The sequence below is a fragment of the Melospiza melodia genome, chromosome 4 (assembly GCF_035770615.1).
Source record: "Melospiza melodia melodia isolate bMelMel2 chromosome 4, bMelMel2.pri, whole genome shotgun sequence".
Taxonomy (NCBI): Eukaryota; Metazoa; Chordata; class Aves; order Passeriformes; family Passerellidae; genus Melospiza; species Melospiza melodia.
In genome coordinates this window covers 61,490,539-61,514,175 of record NC_086197.1, presented here as the reverse complement: position 1 = coordinate 61,514,175, position 23,637 = coordinate 61,490,539, and the positions used below count along the sequence as shown (strand labels likewise).

At 37.9% G+C, this 23,637-nt stretch overlaps 1 long non-coding RNA gene across 1 annotated transcript in view; it reads left to right on the top strand.

Moving 5' to 3' along the window:
* Positions 1 to 2,861: 2,861 nt before the first annotated feature.
* Positions 2,862 to 23,637, top strand: part of LOC134418071 (uncharacterized) — a 41,273-nt gene continuing 20,497 nt past the window's right edge. Inside the window, exon 1 of the long non-coding RNA XR_010027677.1 lies at positions 2,862 to 3,228. This is a non-coding gene — a long non-coding RNA (uncharacterized LOC134418071). The remainder of the gene's footprint in view (positions 3,229 to 23,637) is intronic.

The following is a 23,637-nucleotide window of genomic DNA, read 5'->3' as shown; positions in this document are numbered from 1 at the left end:
TTAATGGACTGCTGAAGGTCTTTGTTCCATATTTGTGCTGACACCTTGAGGGTAACCAAAGCCATGTGCTCTAAATATATAAACCTAGAGAACTAGCATATCTTCATGGACTGCCCATTTATCAAAAGAAACAAAATCATTGTAATAAGTGGGGAAATTAGATGGAGGCTCACATTGCCTTCTGTGCCCAGGTACCGACTTTTAGCCATGCCAAGGGCAGGCTTGGAAAGCTAGCTGTGCTCTTCTAAAAACAGACAGTGGAGGGAGAAGGGCCACTGATTATATTCCTCATCTAGTGCTGACAGTCTGCATTCAGTTTCTTGCTCTGCCATGACCCCAAAAGCTTCAGTGATCCTAGAAAGATCTTTTTTCTTGAAAATTAAGAGGCATCCAAAGTATTTGCCTCTGCAACTGCAAGTACCTTCTCTTGATCTTTCCTGTTCTAACATAAATTCACTGTAAAACTGTATTCTGATATGCACTTTAGAAACTCTTTTTTTTAAAATGTAAGCACAGTAGATAGGCAAAATGAAATTGCTTTGTGGATTGAGTCTTTCTAGCACCTAGACAAGAACATAGAGTCCTGTATGCCTTTATAATTTTGTGAAGTCTGTGTGAAGAATGGGCAGAATTGCAGTCTCTCCACAATGTGGAACATGGATTGTCCTCCAGCTAATGCCTCAAAAGGGGCAGAGAAGAAATGACAGCATCAGGATGAGAGCTTGGCACCAGATTTTCTTGGCTGCCTGCAGGAATTTTATTGTGCTACAACTGTTCTATATGGGACTTGGGCTTCTCCTCTCTTAATTGGAAATTGTAGGTTCTCCTGGGTTGGTAAGGTGCCTGTTTCCTGCATTGAAGGTCCACGCAATTCAGATGCAATTTGGGCCTCCAGTTTCCATTGAAAGGGAGACTCATGTATGAATATCTAGATAGAATGAGCTTCTTTTTGCATGTATATGAATTCCACTTATATGCAATGCATATTGCGCATACATACCAATATGTATTTATACCTCTGTGGGTTGTAACTGCAGAAGATCGTGATTTTCTCTTTGCTATATCTGGACATGTTGATTTGCAATGAGCAGCTTCTGAAATCCCATTCTGATCATCATTTACTGGTATCCACTGTTTGTCTTGCTTATGAGACAAAATTTCACAGGGATTTTAGACCCTCAGGAACCTGCAGGTGCCAAAGTCTCCTATTGGCTCTGGAGAGTGCACTGCAAAACAAAGGCTAGCCAGTCCAGCTGGGGCATGCAAGGCAGTGTAGGAATTTTATTCAATGAAATTTTATTCAGTGATGATCTGTTAAATGACCATGAAGATTGTCCTCTTCTTCTCCATGGTACCACTCTGAGTGCTGTACCTTCCCAAGATAAACATTGCTGCTCTGTGTTGAGGCTGGACAAGCCTATGTTGGAGTGAACTGTTTAGAGACTGTAACAGGAGAAACAAGGTGACCGTAGTCACAAGGGTTTTCAGATGAAGAGAGAGATGAAAATGTTGACTCCATGATCAGAAGGCTTGATTTATTATTATATGATATATATATCACATTATAACTATACTAAAAAGAAATAGAAGGAAAAGTTCGCACAAGGCTAGCTCAGCTAAGAATAGCAAGAAAGAATGATAACAAAGGAGCTCTCTCCGACTCTGTCTGAGAGAGCTCAGTCCTTGATTGGTCATTAATTGTAAACATCCAAGAGGGGCCAATCACAGGTGCAACTGTTGCATTCCACAGCAGCAGATAACAATTGTTTACATTTGTTGCTGAAACTTCTCGGCTCCAGCAGGAAAAATCCTAAGAAAGGATTTTAATAAAAAGATGTCTGCGACAAAACAAGAATGGAGACCCATGCCACCATCTCCATCTGTTTGAAAGTGCACTATACTCCTGGTTTACAATGCTGTTACAGCCCTGGTCTTTCTTCAGGTCATGTATCCACCAGCCCTGGACTGCAGTGCATTTTTTTGGGTTTGTTCCTACTAAAAAGAATATAATGATCAGAATGAAGGCAGTACATCAAAACTCACTATTAAATACTGTTCTCCTTTATCACATTCTGAAATTTTAGTAAAACAAACCCTTTATGATGCTTTTGTATACTATCAGCTGGAGTCATCATGAGAACAACACATCATTATGTCATTTGCTGTTTTGTCAGACCTGCAAGCTGTTGCAGAAGTTACACTCATTTTTGGTCCTTAGGGAGCGTTAACACATCTGCATTAGGGAAGAAGACACTGTGACACAATTTCAGTTTGTTTGCCCACTGACAGGTTTTCAGGAACTAAACACAAAGTAACAAGACCATCTAGTGTTGGGGCTGTTTCTTCTGCTTAATGTGTATCACAAATATCACAGTGCCCTTGCAGACTCAATGAAACTCCATCTAGTGTGCCATTCCTCAGCAATCAACATTGATTCCTAACACATCTGCTTGGATTTGGCATTAATCGCTCTCTGCTTCATCTGTATTTATCAATGTTTCAGAAATTTGTGTCACCTAGTCTCATACTCTAGCATGTCTGCACAACTGACTTGATAATCTGTAACTTTTAGGAAAAATCAGCAATGAAATAAAATAACATAGATATATTTAGATCTGACAAATGCACTGTGACTAATTGCGCCTGTCAGCATAGTTCTGTCATTATATATCCTAGATTTCCTAGCACCCATTTAGAAGAAAACCCACATTGTATTGAAGGAAATTTCCTAAGAATAATAGTAAAAAATATTAAATTGTAGCAGCATTTAAATCTATGTTTGCAACATTGCAATAGGGATAGGTAGACTAAAGCAGAGCTAATGCAAGTCTGTGAACTTTTTTCTCTCTGGAACATGAAAATTTCCCCAACTCCTCCCCTCACTAAACACTTTTTAAATGTTCCTAAAGTGCAGCTTGTGTTTTATGCTAGGACATGGTAATCCATCCACATGCTGTGCTGGCAAAGCAAATATGCTTTTACCTGTAGAGCATATACCCGGTTATTCACTTCTTCCCTCTTCTCCTTCAAGTTCATGCAAGGAAATTTCCTGGGTAATTTAAGAGTCATCTGCTACCCCATTCACTCAAGGTAAATTGATATCTATGAATATTTCTCCAGTGAAGGTCTAAAGTCATGAACTACTGTGTTCTTTCTGCAGATGAACTTGAATGTCACGGAGAGAGCAACAAGAATTATTCCAGAATATGAACAGGATCGCTTCACCAGGTCTGTGGTTTTCCTCTCCTTTTATTTCTCATTCTCTTCCAAAGACCAGCTGAAGTTCATATGATTTCAAGATTGTTTCGGTCCCCTGCAAAACATGGAAGATGGAACATTAGGTAGTAGAGTCCTTAAAAAAGAGAAAAATATTTGTTAGATAGGCTTTTAAGGCTAAAATAAATTTTCTATATACATAGTAATGCTAAAATACCTTAATAAAATAAAGGATTTAGGGGATTTACACAAGTAAGAGATATAGTCGAGATGGACAGGCAACTTCAAGATATCTAATTTTTCCCTTATTTCCACATTTGTATTGATAGTCTGCCTGTTTGTGTTATCACAACAAACCTAACTTCTGTGCTGATTTGTGATAAAAAGGTGAGGAATAAGAATTGAAAAAAAAAAAAAAAGAAAAAACAATTAGAATTCTGAGCCTGTCTTTTTGTTATTATTAGGTTTGATTTCTTCTCTATAAAGTTTTTCTTAATGTTTTTGCTTTTATGGAAGCTTCATCCACCACAAATCTAACTTTTAAAAAGGCCTCCTTAAAAGTTTCTTAAGCTTGTCATTCACATGGAGACAACAGATTTGGAAGGGCAGATAGCGAAGCACAGACCCTCTCTCCTGATGCCCTGCCCCAGCTTGGAAAATCTGCCTCTGTGGCTGATTCCATCCTTTCCATGAATCAAACATGTAGGCATCTGAAATCATGTTGGGTCATCCCTGGAGCTGTGGGAAAAATTAATTTCCAAGTAATTTTCTCTACACCATCTACAATGAGCTGTAACATTTTACAAAAATGGGAAGTAATTAGGACTTCAAATTAATGGATTTCCTACCTCAAGTGGACTTCTGCTTCTAGCTTTTGATAGAACTGCTTTATTATCAAGCTTCTGACTGCTCAATACAGTTAGAGCCCCAGACTGGATGCTGGCACAGACCTGTGAGTTTTATTAATGATTGAATAACAAATGAGAAAATGCTGTAGAACTTGCAGATTTTTAAATAATTCACACTTACCTTAGAAGACTTCTGCCCTCTTTTTCTTATTGCAGCCAGAATACACTTCAGCTGAGACATTTTCCTACTGATTTGATTTATATACAATATTTTTTTCTGCTGCTCTGGAAATCAAATACTTGGATGACACAATAGGCCCCCTTCAAACTATGTGGAGCACAGCACAATCTGTTTCATTTCAAGTCAAGATGGTCCAACTGATGTAAATCACAGAGTCACTAAATTTATTGCTATTTATAAAATTAGTCACCTGCAGCATCATCCTGGATGAAGCCTAGTGGATGAAACAATGTTGGAACAGTGCTATGAGTGCATGAAATATAGAGAACGTGGTGTCTCCCTTAGGTGCTTGGAAGTGGGACATCTCTTACTTGAGCATGGGGAGTCCTTTTCCATTCATTATGAACCAAATATCAAAAGACAACAAAATCCTTTTTAAAAAGAAGATATTTTGTTTCCCTAACAAAATTTTATATCTTTCCATTCTTTTCAGATATTGAAAATGACAAAATTGCAGTTAGAAATTTGAAAGATTAATACCAAAACTTTTCAGACCCAAAGGACTTGACAAAAGGCAATTATATGTTTTCTTTTGTGCTCCAAAATCTGTCTAGCATAATCAGGTTATACAAATCTAGAAAAATAGATCAACAGAAAATGGTGGGATTAATCTAGTGGATGATTTCTGTTTACCCAGAGTAATCATGACTTCTATCTCTATATTGTTTTGCAAGCAAAAAAAATTATGACTTTCTCCTACCTAATTTTCTGTAGATAATATGAAAGAGAGAAAGATTTTGCGTTTTTCAATTTCCTATGATGACAATTGCATTAGCAGTTTTGTTTTTCTCCTGAGGCTACACACAGTGCTATCACGACGTGATCTCCTGCAGCATTAGTAGTAACAACTTAATGCAGAGCTCCAGTAATTCTCACTCAGTGGTGTAAAATTTACATTCACATCGGTGAAAACAGAATTTGTCCAACTGAAATTCTTTTCTCTTAGTAGCTGCTTGACCTTATAAGGCAGAAGATGCTTTGTGCCACTAACAGATGCTGTTTTACTGGATATGAATCAGTTAAGCAGTGCTGTGCTAAAGCTGTTAGCATTAAGGTCTGTCAGCTGATTTAGTTCAAAGCAATATCCACATATGTATTTACATCTGCAATTTAGAAAGAGAATTGTTTAGAAACAACTTACTGTACCTTGCACAACACAGACCTGAAAAGTGAACTGATGATGCAGATGTCACCAACACAGTCTCAATGGACTCATTTAATGCATGGATGACTCTCAGTGTCAAAATGTAAAAGTCTGGCAAAAAAAGCATTGATTTCTGGAATAAAAAAAGCTTGATTTTCATTTCACTTAGTGTTGCAATTCTGTGTGAAAAGGCAACACTGTGTGTCAAGGAAAAAGGTGGTTCTGCTGAAGAAAGTTGTTTTATCATTAATTTTGGTTGATTGACTAATCTTCTAAAAAGTCATGGAACCAATAATGGAATGAAAACAGTCAGTGAGCTCATGGAAGTCTGAAATATCATGAGGACCTGATGCCAATTTGATTGGGATCCTAATTTATACACCTCTCACTGCTGATCTAGACCAAGATCCTTTTTCTGACTGGCTCATGACAGTAGTTAGAATTGACTAATCAGTGCAGTTTTGGTTCATGCTTGAACCACAAAAGATAAAGGGATTAAAAATTCAGGCCAGAACAAGCAAATCAATATTCTTAGCAGGAAGGAAAAAAAAAAACAAACAAAGGAACAAAGCTGAAACAAATATAACTAATTTTTATTTTGCATTTGCCTGAAATATTTCAGGGAACCCCAAATTAAATTTGTGCATTGTTTTCAGCTTATTTATACCTGAAGGAAAGAAAAATCTAAAACAATTAGTTGCATTAAAATTCAGACCATTTAAGCAAAATTCTTTTTGAATAAGCATGCATCCAACTGTTTATCAAATCTGAAAATCATTCTAAAGTAATTTTTGTATTCATATATTGAAAATTACAAAATTGCAGTGGAAAATGACAAAATATATTGTGGATTTTAATTTTTTTTACCAATTTTTTTTATTATTCCTAAAATAACAGGTACAGAACTCTCTGACTAGAGAGAAAGCTTTTTTTGGCTCCCATTTTCTATATATTGACTTATCTCCAGAAATATTAAGACTTTTTCCCATTCCTTTGTTAAATCTTCAGGGTTTCAACTAATTGCAGACCCCACCTGCTCTGAGCAGGAGAATGGTCTACAAACATACTGGGATCCCTTCTGATCTGAACAAATTCTGTCTGTTTGACCAATATTGGCAAATACCTTTCTAAAGTTCTTTTTTTTTGTGGAGTACACCATCTTCTTCATTACAGAAAAAATAAGCCAAATATTTCACCCATCCCAATAAACAACCTTCATAATGCAATTTCTTTATTATATACTGAAACTAACATATAATAGAGCAACAGAAATGCACTGATTAGTGTGCCTGAACTCTGACATGTCAGGCTACCGTGAAGAGCAAGAAAACTGCTTATTTTACTGGCCTGTTTACTGAATCCTAGGCTGGTCCATCAGGGATGTCAGTGTAACTTGAAGATTCACATACTTGAGATAACAGCAGCAATTCCACTAAGAAGCCCCAGTTTTTGCTGTGGACCCATCACCTGCTTTCCTCAAGATCTCCCTAAAGCAGCTGGCAAAATCTATTTGCAATCTGCATGTTAGTGCCAATGAGAGAAAGTGGAAAAGAGATCTCATCTGCTTTGTACCACTTTTAGGAAGGAGTTGTCAGCTTGTTTCCATTGCCCAGAAGGAGAGCCTGCATAGTTACTGTAGTCCAGGCAACTAACTCTTCTATTGCCAAACTTAGACTGTGTGGATCTCATCTTCTGTTCCTATTGTACAGAGAAAACTGAAATCTTTAATTTAAAATTTTCATTGTGCATCCCCAAAATCTTGGACTCTTTACACCTGTAAAACATTTCTGTACAATATCCCTGATGAAGACATTGAGACACATTGAGACACTTACCCTAGTCAGAATCAAAATTTCTACTCTATAATGGCCATAAATGAGTGATCTCAAAAGCTTCCAAAATATCATTAAAGATTTTATTCCTATTAGCATTTTCAAGGTGTAAAGGAGATGAAATAATGATATTGTACACCCTCCTTAACCAAAGAAAATCAAATGCTTTTACATTACCACAATTTAAATTCTATTGTGATAGGTACCTAGTTTTGATGTTAAGTGCATATTTCTCTGCCTGTGAAGACATTAAAGTCCATCTATTGTGACTTTTATTATGTAGAAGAAGATTAGTGTCTATTCATCTGAAGAGTACAAATAAAAGGAAAAGATGACTGAATTAGATCAATCAGTTTAACTTCAATTCACAGAATAAGTTTGGAGCAGTTTTCAGAACCCAGAAAACAACATGGAGAGAATCAGAAGCCAACATAGATTTGCCAAGAATAAATCAGAGCAAAATAATTCACTCTTTCACTGACTGGGTTATAGGTTCTATGGACAGATGCGGAGAAGAGGAACACATGTACCTTTACTTGAGCAAAGTTTTTGACTCAGTCGCTGTCAATATTCTAATTGTCAGAAGTAATAAAAACAAAGTCTTTATTCTGTGGGCACACAACCACACCATAGAGAAATTAATAAAAATCTAATTATGCTCAGGGCTCTGTGGGGGATCTGCCTTAGATCTGCTTCTGTTCAAGGTTTTCATTAGCAAAACAGATGGTGGAATAGTCAAAATGCTCATTAGTTTTGTATCTGACACCTTGCTAGGAAGGACCCCAAATGTATTGGAGGACAGCAGTAAAAATAAAAGTCTGCAGACATGGACTGGAAACATGGTATGTAACTCAAGGTAGAACAGGAATGGGGCCAAGATTAGGAGAAAGGGCAAGGTAGTAAAGAAAACATCTGTTATACAAATTCATTATGATGGTAAATATCAGAAAGTAAGGTCTTCAAAAGATCTCAAGACTTTAGTGGATTACATATTGGGTCTGAATCAACAATGTCAGATTCTTTTGGGAAGACAAATATTCAGCTCATAGTGTAAAAAGCAGAAATATATCCCACAAGATGCATGCAAGAGCTGAAGTTGGTTTCTATCAGTAGTAGAAGCCACAAAGAAGTAAGATTGGAAGAGTGGGTAATATCAAGCCTAAGACAGCGAAGGACATTTAGGCAAGAAATTTTAACAATATTAAGCCACTCCTCTTGGTACAAAAGGAAACAATACTTTTGTCTGTATCCACAAAGAATGGGAAAAGAAGAAAGAGTTAAATTGACACACACAAGATGAAAGTTATTAGAAATGTTTTCTAATTATAAAATTAACTGAGCACGCTGGGAACACTTGCTAGATTGGGAAGACTGGATCTGCTGTCACTGGAAGTCTTTAATGAAAAGTTATAATTTTTTTCAGAAATAACATTGTTATTGTGAATCTCTACAGCATTGTGATGAATCAAATTGGTTTGTGTTTTTGGTTCTGCTGGAAGGACACAGCATAGCAGATAAAACAATGACTATTTTGTCATTTGTACATTACTGTAAATCTGAATTTTACTTATCTAATGAGTCAGTATTGGGCATTAGTGCATCACTTCAGTAAGACTGGACACTTATATGTTATTACGATTGCATTCAGAAACTCTCCTTTGGTATAAATGAGATAGACCTGGTAGCAGCCACTGCTGATCACTGCTAATTCTTGATTCTTCTAAGTGTTTTTCCATAAGCATAGCCATTAGCACTGCGTGTGAACTATTGTTTTTTACATTTATTCTAATTATTTGTGTAGTATCCAAATATGGTGGGTAAAGAACCAGAATACACTTGGAGTAAAACAGAAGTAAAAAAAAGTAGGTATGAAGATCAGTTTTTATAGCTATGTGAACTGTAAATCTGTTGGCTAAGAATTGGCAGAGGTTTTACCTCCATTAGATTGGAAAGAGCACAAGTGACTCTGATGGCTTTAGAGACATTTAGAGACGTAATAATCCCACTCTGCTCTCTGTATGCAGTGTAGCTCTCCCTAAATATCCTAGTCCTATGGGGTCAAGGACTAACAAAATCATGAGCTTCTGTCTTGTACTTGGTCATCTTTCAACCCAAATTTATACTAAGGTTGCAGTGGAACCTTTTTCCACATCTTTCACTTGGGCGAGGAGGCAGGTTCTCAAGAGCCCCACAGGGCACGCTACCTGATTGAGTCTTCTCCAAAACTGAGATGTCCAGAAAATTTTTCCTCATTTAGGTCCCATGTGTCTAACACAGGGCAAAATCATGCTGCAACATTTCCCTCAGTGGGTTCTTATCTAAACTCTTCCTCAGTCAGGCCTTTTGCATTTTTACTGTCTCAAAACTCACAGGAGAAGGTATGCAAGTCAGGTATATATCAAAATGCATTAAGGACTTCCCAGGATTATTATCAGACTGCAAACTTCCCAGCACTACAATAAACTTAATTACCCTCAAACTGTATATACCACCTTGTCAAAATACACTTAACACCTCACTTCTGTTCCCAAATGAATCCACCTCAGTTCTCACTCTTTTCCTCTATTTCACATAATAATACTCTGTTTCTTTCTGTATTTCCTGCCTGGCATTGGTTTAGCCTGGAGGGTCTCCAGGAGGTGATATCTGCTCTGGCTAGCCCAAATCCATGTGCTTGTGGAATGGTCTAGCATTCATCTAACTTCCTCTGCTTGGGTAAATACCTGGTACGTTTTTGTTGTTGCAGGCCCCCAGACGGGTAATAATTATCATTGTCTCCATGATTCCAGAAGGCTGATCCATCACTATGCTATGCTAGGCTATACATTATATGCTATGCTATGCTATGCTATGCTATGCTATGCTATGCTATGCTATACTGTGTTATTCTATTAAGAAACTCATCACCCTCACAGACAATCCAATACAGACGGATCCAGTTGGTCAATCAATCAATCAATCCAAACACCATCACAACTGTCCAATTAAGAAATCATCCCTTGGTAAACAAATTTCCATAACGCATTCCACATACGCACAACAACAGGCACAGCAAGTGGAGGAGATAAGAATTGTTTCTCATTCTGTTCTCTGATCTTCTCACAGCCTTCCCCAGGAAAATGCCTGGGAAAGTCATGTCTGCTGCTCTCTCTGGAGAGAGCTGTGGCTACACATTTTCATTTTGGATCTATGGCATGGATTTAGCCCTGAGAGCACCCACAGGAGCTGTGTGCACCGGCTGTTCAAAGTCACATTTGTGGGTATACCTTCCTTTCCCAAGTCAGAGCTTGAGAAGCTTTTGGGCGAGACTGCCAGATGAGCATCCCACTCCTTCAGATTAATTGCAAAAGAAATCTTTTGTTGGGGAAAGCAGGCCAAGTTTTTCCCCTGCCACCTCTCCACCTTCTTATATAAAACTGTTTAATCTGCTAGCTGAACCTAGATGCCACCCCTCCTATTTCCCATACATATCTGTATTTTCCATGACTGTACTGTTGTACATTGTAATAAACAGGCAGCATGTCTTCTGGGTAGGACAAAGAGAAGTCTCCTTTCACCTACCACAAGCAGTGGAAAAGGAAATACAGAAACAAAATCTATGATTAAAGGAGATGACAAAAATCACCTCCAAAATTTGATTAAATGGAAGCATCTGAAAACTCATTTGCAGTTTTACTGAATTTAAGATGGGTAGTTTTCTACCAATGAAAATAAATTGGAGACTAAATTGCTTTGGTTGAGTTTCAATTAAAAAAAAAAAGAAAATAAAAATGTTCCCTTGATGTAGGTTATTTAGTGAGTCATAAACCTTTCATTTATAAACAGAAATGTTCTTAGAATTTGAAAGGCAGAAAAATATTTTGTGTACAACTACTTTTGGATGAAAAGCCCTCTTGACTAAGAGTATATGCCGAACATTGTCAGAAAAAAATTACCTAATCCAATGTAGCATAACTTGCTTTAGCATTAGCTAGAGAACACTTTCAGTTTACCTCTTTTGGCACATATACTAGGTAGCATTGTGCTAGAGAATAGGGAAGGGGTTAGAGTGCCTCTTTTACATGCAAATTTCTTCCATTCTATTTGTGAATGTTCCCTGGTCCTTTACCCCTTCTAATTAATAGATGTTCAGGAGGTTGTGGTGCTGTGTGTGTTGTATTTGGTTCTTGCAAGGGGTCAGTCAGGAATAGGGAGCTCGCAGTCACAGTGCTCTAGCTCAGCATAAAATTTTTGATGGATTAAAGTGTAATCTGAAGTTAAAAAAATATTGTAAATCCCTTAATCCCAAAGCCACAAATTGCCTCAAAATAATACTCAGGCTTCACATAAAAAGAGGAAAGCAAATTCTCATGATGAGCCATTTTTACATACAGAAAGCAACAATCTCAGTCTCAGCTTTGAAATGAAGGGGTTCCAATGGAAGGTAGATTGAATCAATCACTTTGCAATATGCATGTTAGGTCCAAGAAAGTATCTTTGCCCAGATAATATTATTCATAAATAAAAAGCTGTCTGGTTTTAACTCTTTGTCTTCCCCCAGAAATTTATTGATGGAAAGTCTTCTAGATATCATTAACATTAATGATATATAATTAATAATTTAATACTTGGGCCTGGGATATTTGTATCTGTTGCTCCCAGGAGAAGAAGGATTTTTCTATTTCCTGCCAGGAGCTCTGCATGGGAATTAAGAATCAGCAGTTCATCTCATGACATTTCCTTATGCTCAAACAGACAAGGTGACACATAAAGCCCAGGGGCAAAGGGAAACCTGATAGCTAAATAGCTGAGCTGCAGTCGGAAGTGGTGAATTCCCTCGACCACAGGGAAAGCTTCCTGTTCTTTGTAGATGAGCCTATTATTGGAATACACTTGCCTGCAGTTAATCTTCAAAGTAATTAAATAGAAAGGAAGCAATTAAATCACTGAAAAGGAATTGCATCTGGTTCAGAGGGAAAAACCCAGGCCTAGGAAGTATTTCGGTAATAGTATGTACTCAGCATAAACAGGTATCTTCCTGTTTGCACAGACAATTAATATTTATGTGATAAGAATATCTTGTAGAAATCAAACGATGTTAAATATCAGAAGTTGTCATTACTGTGGCCTAGAAGTACCAAGGAGAGAAAGGTTGATATATGTTTTTCCTATGATGGGATAAAATTGAAACCTGGGCCCCTTACACTCATCTTGCATATTTTAGGCTGATACCTTGAAAGTTACTAAAGCAATGTACATTTACTGCTGCTGAGAATCTAACTCAGCATTTGAGTAAGCACATCCCAGAGAAGGAAGACCATAACAATGGAGAAGCATGAATCATACCAGTCTACAAAGAGAAAGACATTCAAGTTCAGAAAGAGCTTGGAATGATTCCTTAAAATCAGGTGTCGGGGCTATGTGAAACAGGACAGTACCTCTTAAAGACTGACAGAAATCTTGACCTATATTCAATTTTAAATGTGTTGAAAGAAGCACTTGTTTTATAATACACCTAAATGCTTGTACATTGAATTTATTAATTGTGGCAAGACAGCGAATGTTGTTGTATTTCTAAGGTGTGTATTTTGCTCAGACTGGAACAAGGGATCCTTTATATTGCTCTGGTCTATTATAATAGTATAATTTCTGGAAAGCCATCAAGAGAATCTTTCAGTGAAATGCTCATCAAAGCTCTTACTGACACTGGAAAGTGCAGGTAGTTTAACAGGTTGTTGGACAATTAAGAGGTAGTTAAAGAACAACTGTATTAATTAAAAATGTATAGTTGAGAACAGGGATTCTGTTGCAAGGGCATAAGGAACCAATCTTCTACTTTTCTTTGTCTTTCTTATGTCTTTTATTTTTCCTTTGGAAAAATTTTGCCCTGCAGTTATATGGGCTCTAACTAACTGCACCATTGCTGTCATTTAAGAAGCTGAAAGTTGGGCTGGCTGAAGATAAAGGCTGATGAGTGAACAGCTATAGAAAAGGTAGGATAAGCTACCTGGGACATTAGCAGTGAACACTGGTAAGTGATGGCTGCTGGGACTGAGCAAAAGGAGGTGAGGCAGAAAAGAGAGCTGACATGCTTAAAACAGTAGACTCAAACTATATTTGTGGGAAAAGGGTAGCAAGAAAGAAGTTGGTAGCAGGAACAAAGACCTGAGAGGATGAACATATGGATGGGACATGTAGGTCTTTAGTTAGTCAAAAAAGGCTATGTGTGACAGGGGATCCAGTGGCAAAGGTGCAACCTTTTTCTCAGATAAAGACAAATATTAGCAGAAAAATATGCTTGGATTGTTGACTTGAGGCACAAACATTTGTTCTGGGGCAGGGACATGGGACTGAGGGTTTGGGGAGAGAACAAAATACTGACTGTTTCCCAGCAAATGTTATATAAAACACTCTTCATTATTTAAAGCAGTTCACTACCTGGCAAGAAAAATTATTATTCATGTTACATGCAAAGGACCAAACTTTAGTTTTAAGTACACATAGATGTGCTCCTATTGCATCAGCCCAGTTCCAAACCAGGTCCTTGATGCGTATAGGTCTAGAACCTTTACTTTTATCTTGTATCAATTTTTATATTACTGTCTCTCCTTTTCTCAGAGAAATGAGTGGAAGATGTCAGTCAGCTGGACTACCATTTCCTTCATGATCAGCCCCTCTAGCTGCATATACATTGCTATAATGCAGATAATTCAGTACCTGAATGCTTAGTTCCCCAAATACTACTGTGTGCCCATTTCAGACCTTAACAAAAAGCAATTTTAATATTTGGATTGCATAATATGAAATTTATTTAAATGGGACATATTAGTATATCAGACAATGTAGTTTTGTGGCTCTCAATGTAAAATATTAACTTGCATTCTTAGAAACTTGTCTGGTAGCACAATTACAATTGAATTTTGTGCGATACTTCCAGAAAGGTCCAATTTCTGGTACTCACTTAAGAATAGAAATAGCTTGCCATATTTATGTTCAAAAGTGCCATGGGCAGTTTTATTTTTATTTCTATTCAGATGCTTCCAAAAAGGGGTATGTCTGGAGGAAGGCAGGTTCTTCAGCCCATGCTGGAAGGATTCTCAGCAGCATTAGGCTTCCTGTATGTGAGGCAAATACTAGCTAAGGGGTAGCAGGAAGCCTTTGTATCAAGAATCTACTTTCAGCTATCTTGCCAAGCTGGAAGGTTTTGGAATAAATTTTGTCTGCTCAGTAGAGACTGTGGAGACTTTAATGAACAAGCTCTTATTCCTCCCCCATGCCATCTGCAGCTACATGCTGAAAATCCACTAAACTGCCAGAAAATTATGCTCCCTGTGTAAATGCAGGTACTGCAGATGCCTACCATAGCTCAGTGAGATGCTGGGCATAAGGAAGAAGGAAGAGTGTGGGGAGAGAGGAAACAGCAGGACTCAGCAGTTAGAGATGAATTGGGAGCATGGAGAAGGAAGAGGACTAGAAAAAGTAACATAATTTAGGAGTAGATCTCCACACATGGATATACATATAAAAAAAAAAACTGAATTAAAATTGATCAGGCAGCCTTAGTCATGTAATTTCTCAATTTGGTGTCTCTGTCGAAGGGACACCCTGGTGTCCCATAGAAGCCTTATGACCTTTTAGGCTTAGTTCTGCTGCCCACTCCTCATCACTAATTATTATTTGCAATGTCCTGTGTGCAGCAGGCTGACAGACATAAACACAGGGCTGGCAGAGCTGTGCATTGCTAGAGACAGGCAGGATATCCTGATGGGTTACTCATGGTACTGCTGGAAATGATAAAACTTCAAATTTTCTTTGTAATTTTTGTCGGGGTTTTTGTTCGCCTTTGCCCAGGGGGAAAGAGAATTGAAGTTCTTCTTCCTGAGAATCTTCACTCCGCCAGGCCTGATGAGTTTAACATCTACAGAGATTGGGAGTAGCCAGGAGATACACGGGAGATAACAACCATGAACCATGAATGGGCATTATCCCTGAACACCACCCTCTGGAGTGGTTGGAGAGACCTGGTTTGGGAAAAGACTGATAAGAGAACCAAAGAATGAGGACCAAATTAGCATTGAAGGCAAAGTGTTCAATAACCAATAGGAGATCAAATACTAAAAATTCGGTAATTTAAGATCAATCAACAGGAATTTATTTGGGTTTTGTTGGTATAAACACGTGAAAAGTCTGGTAAAGAATTATGTGTGATGGAATGATTTTCACTTCACAGCCTAAGCATACATGGAGGAAATTATTTCTATTGCACATCCTGGCCAGAATAACCTCCTGGCCAAAATAAAGTAATGCCTTGATTCTCTAACACTAAAAAATTGTTAGTGTTGGAGGATTTCTGCTTTTTCCACAGTTGCAGCGACAATACTAGACACCTTTGTAAGGGTGTAAGGTGAATTGGTGTCAGTGAATTTTTTTTTGTGGAAGCACCTATTCACAGGACACTAAGTGCCACTTGGATTACTTGGAATCAACTTCATGTCTGGCTCTGCTCTTCAGCTCAGCCTTTATCAGCCCCCTGGCACGGCAGGCACCCATTATGGTTAATTCTTGCTGCTGCAGTGGATTCAAAGGAAGCGCTGTCAAGTAGACACAGATGAATGTTACCTTAAGGTTATTCGAATCCATGGTAGAATTATCGGCTTAGACTCTGGCTGCTTAAGTTTCCTATCTTGTTCACAAATAAGCCTTTGATATCCCACTGAGGAACTGAACAGAACAAAATTCTACCACAGTGTGACAGACTTGATGAATTTTTATGAAGAGCAAATTTAGTAATTAAAAATTTTTCTGTGTATATTCTTGCAGGTAGAACCCCTATAAATACCATCAATCAGCAGTTCCTAAATTGTGTCAAACTTAGATGTTGATTATATTCCAGCTGCTTATTCATGCACTATGCTTCTGCCTTTTCAGCTCTTTTGGACTCCTGCACGATCTTGAGTATGCTCACTCCTACTGCAACTCAACTGTTGCAAACAAACATCACCAAAATATTTTGAGGGAAGTATGCAGATGTTTTGCAAAGAGCATGATATACTGTCCATGGGGGAAACAACCTCAAGGTTTTATCTGGAACTCTAATGGTTTAGCTAAAACACTTCTTCTGGGAGAGAATCCAGGACTCATGGAAGATTGAGGCAAATTATTTCTCTGTTCCAGAATTGCTAGTTTTACGGCTGAAATTGCAGATAACAGCGGGTGTGTCTCAGTGCTGTTAAACTTCACTTAGTTTGGAATGCTGGCAATAAAAGGACAATTTAATTTACATTTTTGGCCTTTTCTAACTTACTATAACTGAAGAATGACTTCCCAACGGTGTGTAGAAAGCAGTTAAATCTGCAGGATGCTAGTCTGGCTACTGCGAAGAGGGAACAGGAACACATAAACAGCCAATTGATTTGCTGTGGTTTTGATAACTGCAGCATTTGTCTTACTTTGTGTCAGGAGACACAGTGGCCATCCTGCCACTGTGTTGTGTGGGGATTGGAGGACTTTGGAAATGTTAAAGTTTGATTCTTTAGTCTCTCTAAAAGCAAATAAAAAAGCCCCAAAATGTATTAAAAACTGCCTCAAAATTGCAGCAACAAATAAGTAATAGGTGAGTCAATAAATACATCAGTGACACCGTAGAATCCTCAGGTCTTGTCTGCATCATGTAATGAATGAAATCCTTGAAGCCTGAAAGGATGAACAAATCATGATGCTAATATGTTTTTTCCCCACAAATGTCATAAAACCCTTTGAATAACATGGTGCAGCTGCCAGGCAAGTAGGATAATACTACAGGACTAGTGAGTACAAGACTGAATGCATCCAGCAAGTAGAACTGGGCAAGTGTTTTATGCCCTTATAAATCAGAATGCTGGCTCAGCTCTTGCTTTGTGTTATAGGGGAGGTTAGGATGCATTGCAACAGATTACCTAATGAAGCTACAATTTTTTTTTAATTAAGGCTTTTCTCTATTTATCAATCATATTTTATCTCAATTTACAAGATTTTAAAATCAACAAAAATGAGCTCTTCAGTGATGTCATTAGTATAAAAATTCAGCAGTGCTGATGCAGCTAAATCTAGGCAAGAATAAAGAGAGTTGCTGATAGTTATATGCATGGTAACCCTACGTGGAAAGAATAGCAAGGCACAGCAGGGATACTTTCTGCTTGTTAGAGAAAAAAATCCCAGGGAAAGATATAACTGGGGAAAAAAAATCATTTATACACATTTGTGGATTGACAAGTGTGCTGACCAGATCTAGGGAGAATTCTCCTCCCTTCCCAGAGTCTCCCCTGCGGGGGTCCTTTGAGTCCAGGGCTGGTGCAGTCGCACTGCAGGCAGGCGTGCACAGCGATGACATAACCTGCCAGCTGCAGGGGACTTCCACAAAGGAGCCCATGCCACCGTTTGCTTCTCAAAACACTCCAGAGGCCTCCAAGGACTTCTGGAAACTGGATATAGCTGAGAGCAGCTGTTGTAACAGGTGTGGTGATCAGTGATCCCTCAGGGTTAGATCCCAAGGGAGTAAAAGCACCATGAACTCCAGTTTTTAGGTGCCAGCTTGTGGATCCATGATCTTCGCTTCCTTCTATTTTTCAGCTGTCACCTATCTTTGGATGTGTGTAAAGCCCATCCGAGTTATGAAGGCAGAGGAAGCTGCCAACACAAGGCCTGAACAAGGATTTCCTTCTCCCTGGTGAAGGCTGCCAGCAGCCAGGCGTGGCTCCTGCCTGTCCTTGCCCATGCAGACATTTCACCTCAATACACAGATGGAAACACCCCCAAGGTGGAGATGACCAGGGCATTTTCTCCTCTCCTGTGGCCTGGAGCAAGTTTGACAGTCTTTTTCTGCCATGTGGCAGAGCTTGGCGCTGTCAGATGAGAGGAGAGGTCAATCCCAGGGCAAGCACAGCAGTGACAATGTGACATCATAGATAATGGCCCTACAGACAGAGGCAGGCACAGACACCCCTCACATCCAGGGGACCACACAGGGGAAGTATGATGCACTAGCTGTGAAATATGTTTTTTTGGTGATTCATACTATAAATTAAAGGTTATCCTAATTCTTTTCAGTACAAAATGTACTTTAAAGAGTTATTTTCCTGGTATGAATCACCAAGCTAGTCCTCCCTCTAGGTTAGCAAACTGCAAGTGGTCAGGAAAAGGAATATAATTTAACTTCTCCACTCATTTTGATTTAGGAAATACATTCTGTTTAAGACAATATTTTCAAGGGAGCTAAGCCTCCAAAATTTGAATTCAGGCTTTCCTAAATGCAGACTTTTATCCAGCACAGACTGATCATTTATTGGGTCTGGGTGTTTCTCCAGCCTGTACTGGGGTGGGGTAGGGGCACGACTGGTTGAGAAAGGAGCAACTAGCTAGAGGAACTGTGGGCTTAGCCAACTCTCAGAGACATTTTAGAGGGGGAGTGAGGAGCAGGAAACTTTGGAAGTCTCACTCTTACAGGAAGATATCAGATGGGCAATTTGGGGAAAATATGCCAGGGCATCCATAGAAGTCTGTGGCCTACAGCTGGGGCACTTGGTGGAGCAGGCAGGGAGAAGCAGAGAGGTGTGTGAATATGTCAGATCTTCTCCTAGAATACCTTATTTTGGTCAAAACTCTGACAGAACTGCACATCCCGCAGAAAACTGAATTTGCAGCTTTTTGCAGGGGAAATATTTCTACTAGTTTTCTTTAACTGCATGATTTTTACCTCCAAGAGTCTTCGACCTTTAAATACAATGGCAGCAAGCCTTTTTTAGAGGTATCTCCAGCCCATTCAAAGCTCTCCAGCGTGCTGACTGAATGCTCAGATTAGGTTTGAGCTTTGGAGCATGGAGACAGAGCAAGACCTCTTGATTTGAATTTGAAAGCTTGAAAGATGAAAAGGATAGTGAGAGAAAGAACCATCCTCACACCAACTGGATGTGAATGGCTTGGCTCTGAACTGGAACTGGTTTTAACAACAAGGTCTTCTGAACTGTACCTAACTAGCTGCAGAGTTCAACCCCTGAAGGAGGCTCTGCCTCCCACTGCTGCACTCTGGTAAATACAGAACTATGTATTTACCAGCTATCCAAGCAGTGATGAGCCCTGGAGTCATATTCCTGGGTATAAGAAAGAGACTAGTTTACAAAGATGAGGATATCTGTAGTAGTTTAGTCACCCCATAAGATACTGTAGGCACTAGATAAGATTAGAAAGAGTTATATGTGATCTGGTGATGGTCTGCATTAATAGAGAAGCCATGGACAAGATCTTTCTAAGTTAATTTAAAAGATCTGATTTTCCCCAGCCTTTGTTAAGGTTCATGAGTTCAGTCAATGAAAAGTGAAATGAATTCTAACAGTTCTCACGAGAAAGGAGAGAAATAGGCAAAAGTTTTGGCCTGGGAAATGTTTTCTAAAAATATATACCTGTCAAAGTAACCAAATCCTACCTCTGCATGAGCACAAGAGGAGGTACAATGTGGTTTAAGAACATTAATCAGATACTTTTAGCATATAGGAAAAAAAAGGCCTCAATTTACTAAATATTTTCCAAAAGCACCAGATTTCAATTTTTTTTTCTTTCTGCAACGTCCAAAACATTTAAATTTTTGTCATACTCCCAGAATAATTTGAAAATGTTCAAGATTTATAATCTGAGTTTTAGAATTTTAAATAACAAGGTATTTGGTTGGGGAAGTTTAGAGTTGATGAAAACTAAATGACAGCCACTGAACCATAACATAATGCAAGAAGAAAGGATCTAAACTGTTAAAAATACACCAGAAAAAAATTACCAGTTTTTTCTTCAGTGACTTTATTCTTTCCTGTACTTGGGATACCACATAAAAAATATCATTATTACAAAGAGTTGCTATTTCTAACTGCCTCACTATTAGCAGGTATTGCTGTCAAAAGTCTTAATTAATTTACATTTCTATCATAATAGAGCACTGTACTTTTCTTTCCCATGTAGTCTACACTATATAAGTCTTCACAGCTTTTTAAGTTAAATAAATATGTCATTTTTATTACTCTCTACTGAACTTCTACACACAAAAGCATTCTAAAAACTTTTTCAAATTCAAAGACAGTCTTCTAGATTAGTCACTATTTTCAGGACACTGAAATCAATCAATATTTTCAGGACAAATGTATAGACTTCAGAGTACTGTGTAAAGTCAATCTCACCTCAAGATGTGAGAAGGCAAATAGCTCTTACTATAAAAATGTGTCTAGTTGTGAAAATGCTATTTTCAGTTTTATGACTTTAGATTTGAAGAGGCCTTATTACATTTCAAATTAAATGTCTTTCATTAGAGAAGGAAAAAATCTGAAATCATCCGAAAAAATGAAAAGTAGGAGTAACAAAGGAACTGTACGTGTTGAATTTTATGTGAGTAGAAAAAGATTTTCTGCATAAACAATTTTTCCTGAATTGTTTATATTTTTAAGTAATTCACAATTATTTTTATGGTGAATTTTAATGACTTATATTTGTTAGCCCATATATTTGTTAAGTAATTTTAATGACATATATTTGTTTTTGTATCTGGGCTACACAATACTTGAAATTCCAAATTTTGTTGCTCTCCAAAGCATGGTAAGCCTCTGTTGCATAGTACTGTGATTGTGAGGACATGTAGAGATGCTCATACAAACACACACCATAACACATGGCTATACTGCGTGTAGGAGAAGTCGATGAAGAGTTGATTGAGCCTCAAAGAGAAATTTATGTTTCCTGGTCTGTTTTAATGTGTGAGATTATGAGAATTTTCTCAATCTGTCCTTCCATTCTGAAACGATGTTCACGGAACTGACCAGCAGATGCTTCATTGTTGTTGAACACCTACCAGAACAGTAAGGATACCATATGGCAACTCCTCTCTGTGATTTCTTGCTTTGTTTGATTTCTTCTTCCTTCAAGTTTAAAGCTGTTTCAAGCAAAAGAAAATCACAGAAGTTGTTTAGTTCTGTACATGTAAGATATATATTCTTTTTACAATATTGTTGATTTAAGGGGATTTATTCAACATTTATAGAGTGATAAGCATTATTTTTCACTGCTGTTTCATTTTTATAGCCTGATCTGTCCTCCATGAACAGCATGAAGGAGAGCCAAGAATTTTCATACATATATTTAATGTAAAAGCATAATTTTCTTGTTCTAGGTGATCTTCAGGTCACATAGATAAATAGATATTTTGGAACAGTGAAAAGACAGAAAAAGATTATTTTCTACCTTTTTTCTTTGCCTAGCTATGGTAAGTCCAAAGGATGATCTACATCTCCTCATTTTGATGAGCATTTTAGTATTTTAATTAGTGGAATAGAACTAGATAATTATTTTAGGAAAATTTTACATGGTTAGTATTTCTCCTAGATATCTCTTGAATGTAAAAGTATGGCCTCTGCATCTTCAGTTTTGTTGTGTTATGGATTTTTACACCTGCTCCTTGTGGAACACAAGCACATTTTCATTGTTTCAGAGGACTGGAAATTATATAGAACCATCTGATAATCTAATCATTCTCTTATAAATCATCAGGTTAGGCTTTACTTTACATATTTCATTAGTATCCCTTCAAAGAGCAGGAGAGATTTCTTGGCAAGACTCTAGCAGTTTCATCATGGGAGATCTCTTAGAATTTGCTAGACAAACATCTATTTCAAGCATCATAAAACAAATTAATCTTACTTTTGGGCAGAGTGATAAATCAGATAGCCCCTAGCACCACTTTCTGTCCCATGATTAGATCATGTTTCCTGAAAAAGAGCATATAATATAATTTCTGCTTCTGAATCAGGCTGGAGATTGACCCTGTTGACCAGATGGTCACTTTTCAGCCTATTTGCAGGGTGTGTGGAAAAGGAAAAAAAAAAAAAAGCAAGGGTGGGTTTATAGGTGGCTGTTGAATAAAACTGTATGGAAAACATAATGAAGAGCAGGAGAGTGTAAGACATTCCATCATCTGAGAATCCAAGAATTAACTCTTTAGCCCAGCATGTAGCCTGAGATAGCTCACAGAGATTAAAAAATAGTAAAAGGACAAATTCTAGCTGCTGTTTTGGGGTAGAGTGAAAGAAATTTTAAGTGTGCAGAAACATAATTTTGGCCATTCTTGTCAGCAGTTGGAAGAGCAAAAAAGACGCATGGTATTTATCATAGTGATAAAGTCTTAGAAATTAAAAATAACAATTATCAGAAAATATCTGGAAAATTGATTAGAATATTTCTTTTTCACCCCTTCTCTCTCAGCCTGTGAAAGCTGAGAATTCAAACCATTTAGAAGTTCAAAATCCTTTGTATGCAGTAGAAATTACTGTCTGTGCTACAACAGCATCTGGAGGCTCTGAAAGAGTTTTGGCCTTTTGTAGGTAAATACATACCCAGTATGCACAGAAGCTATGCATTTCCCACAGAGTTCAAATCACAAAAGATAGAAATGACATTCCTAGTTTATGTGGGATATGGTTCTGGTTTTTTTGGTTGTTTTCTTTGTCTGATTTTGTTGTTTGTTTTCATTTTAAATTTGTGGAAAAAATACAGGGCAAGAATACATTGCTTGCAAATCACCCAGGAAACCTATGGTACATATAAGAACTGAGTCCATCACTGCCAAATATTCTTCTGTAAGCATATAATGATTTTAAGCAGCGTTTTAAGTTTTAAGCAGACCGTAATTTTACAATCAGACCTAAAAGCTGCAAGAGATCACTTGAAGGGATCCAATGGCTGGCCCATGACCTCTGCTGATAAACTATGTAGGAGCCCCAAGGAGAGGTTGTACATATATTTGTACATATGTTTGCTTAGCCAGTTGTGTGCATCTGAAATGGAGCTACTGCTTATGCAAGGAGTGCCTTTCAAGTACATGTGTCAGAATAGTATCAGCAATGCAGTTTGCCAGTGAGGAAAACCTGAGTAATTGAAGTAGAAGGCTACGAGAGAGAGAAAAAGCCCACTTCTCATGATGCCTTAGTAGATACAGAGGGGAGATTTCTGTATCAAATGTCTTAAGCACAATCTCTAGACACTTCAGAATATTGAAGGAACTGCATTCCCTGCTCGAGAGGCTTGTTGGATGAAAATGGAAATCTGCTACTGCATTTTAGAAGGTGATTATTGAAGTGAAAAACTTCATCAGATTATATTGTGAGCACTTGGCCACTCCACGTGAATCCATAATTTGTTGTTCTACAAGGTCACAGATCACCGTGACATCAACAGGTCCCAGAAGATTTAGCTTGGTTGACAAAACTGGGAACAATATGAAATGACCAAAATAAAAGAAACACCATGTGGAGAGCAGGGAAAAGAAACAAAACCTGAGATATTTCCTGTAGTAACACAGTGTACAACAAATAC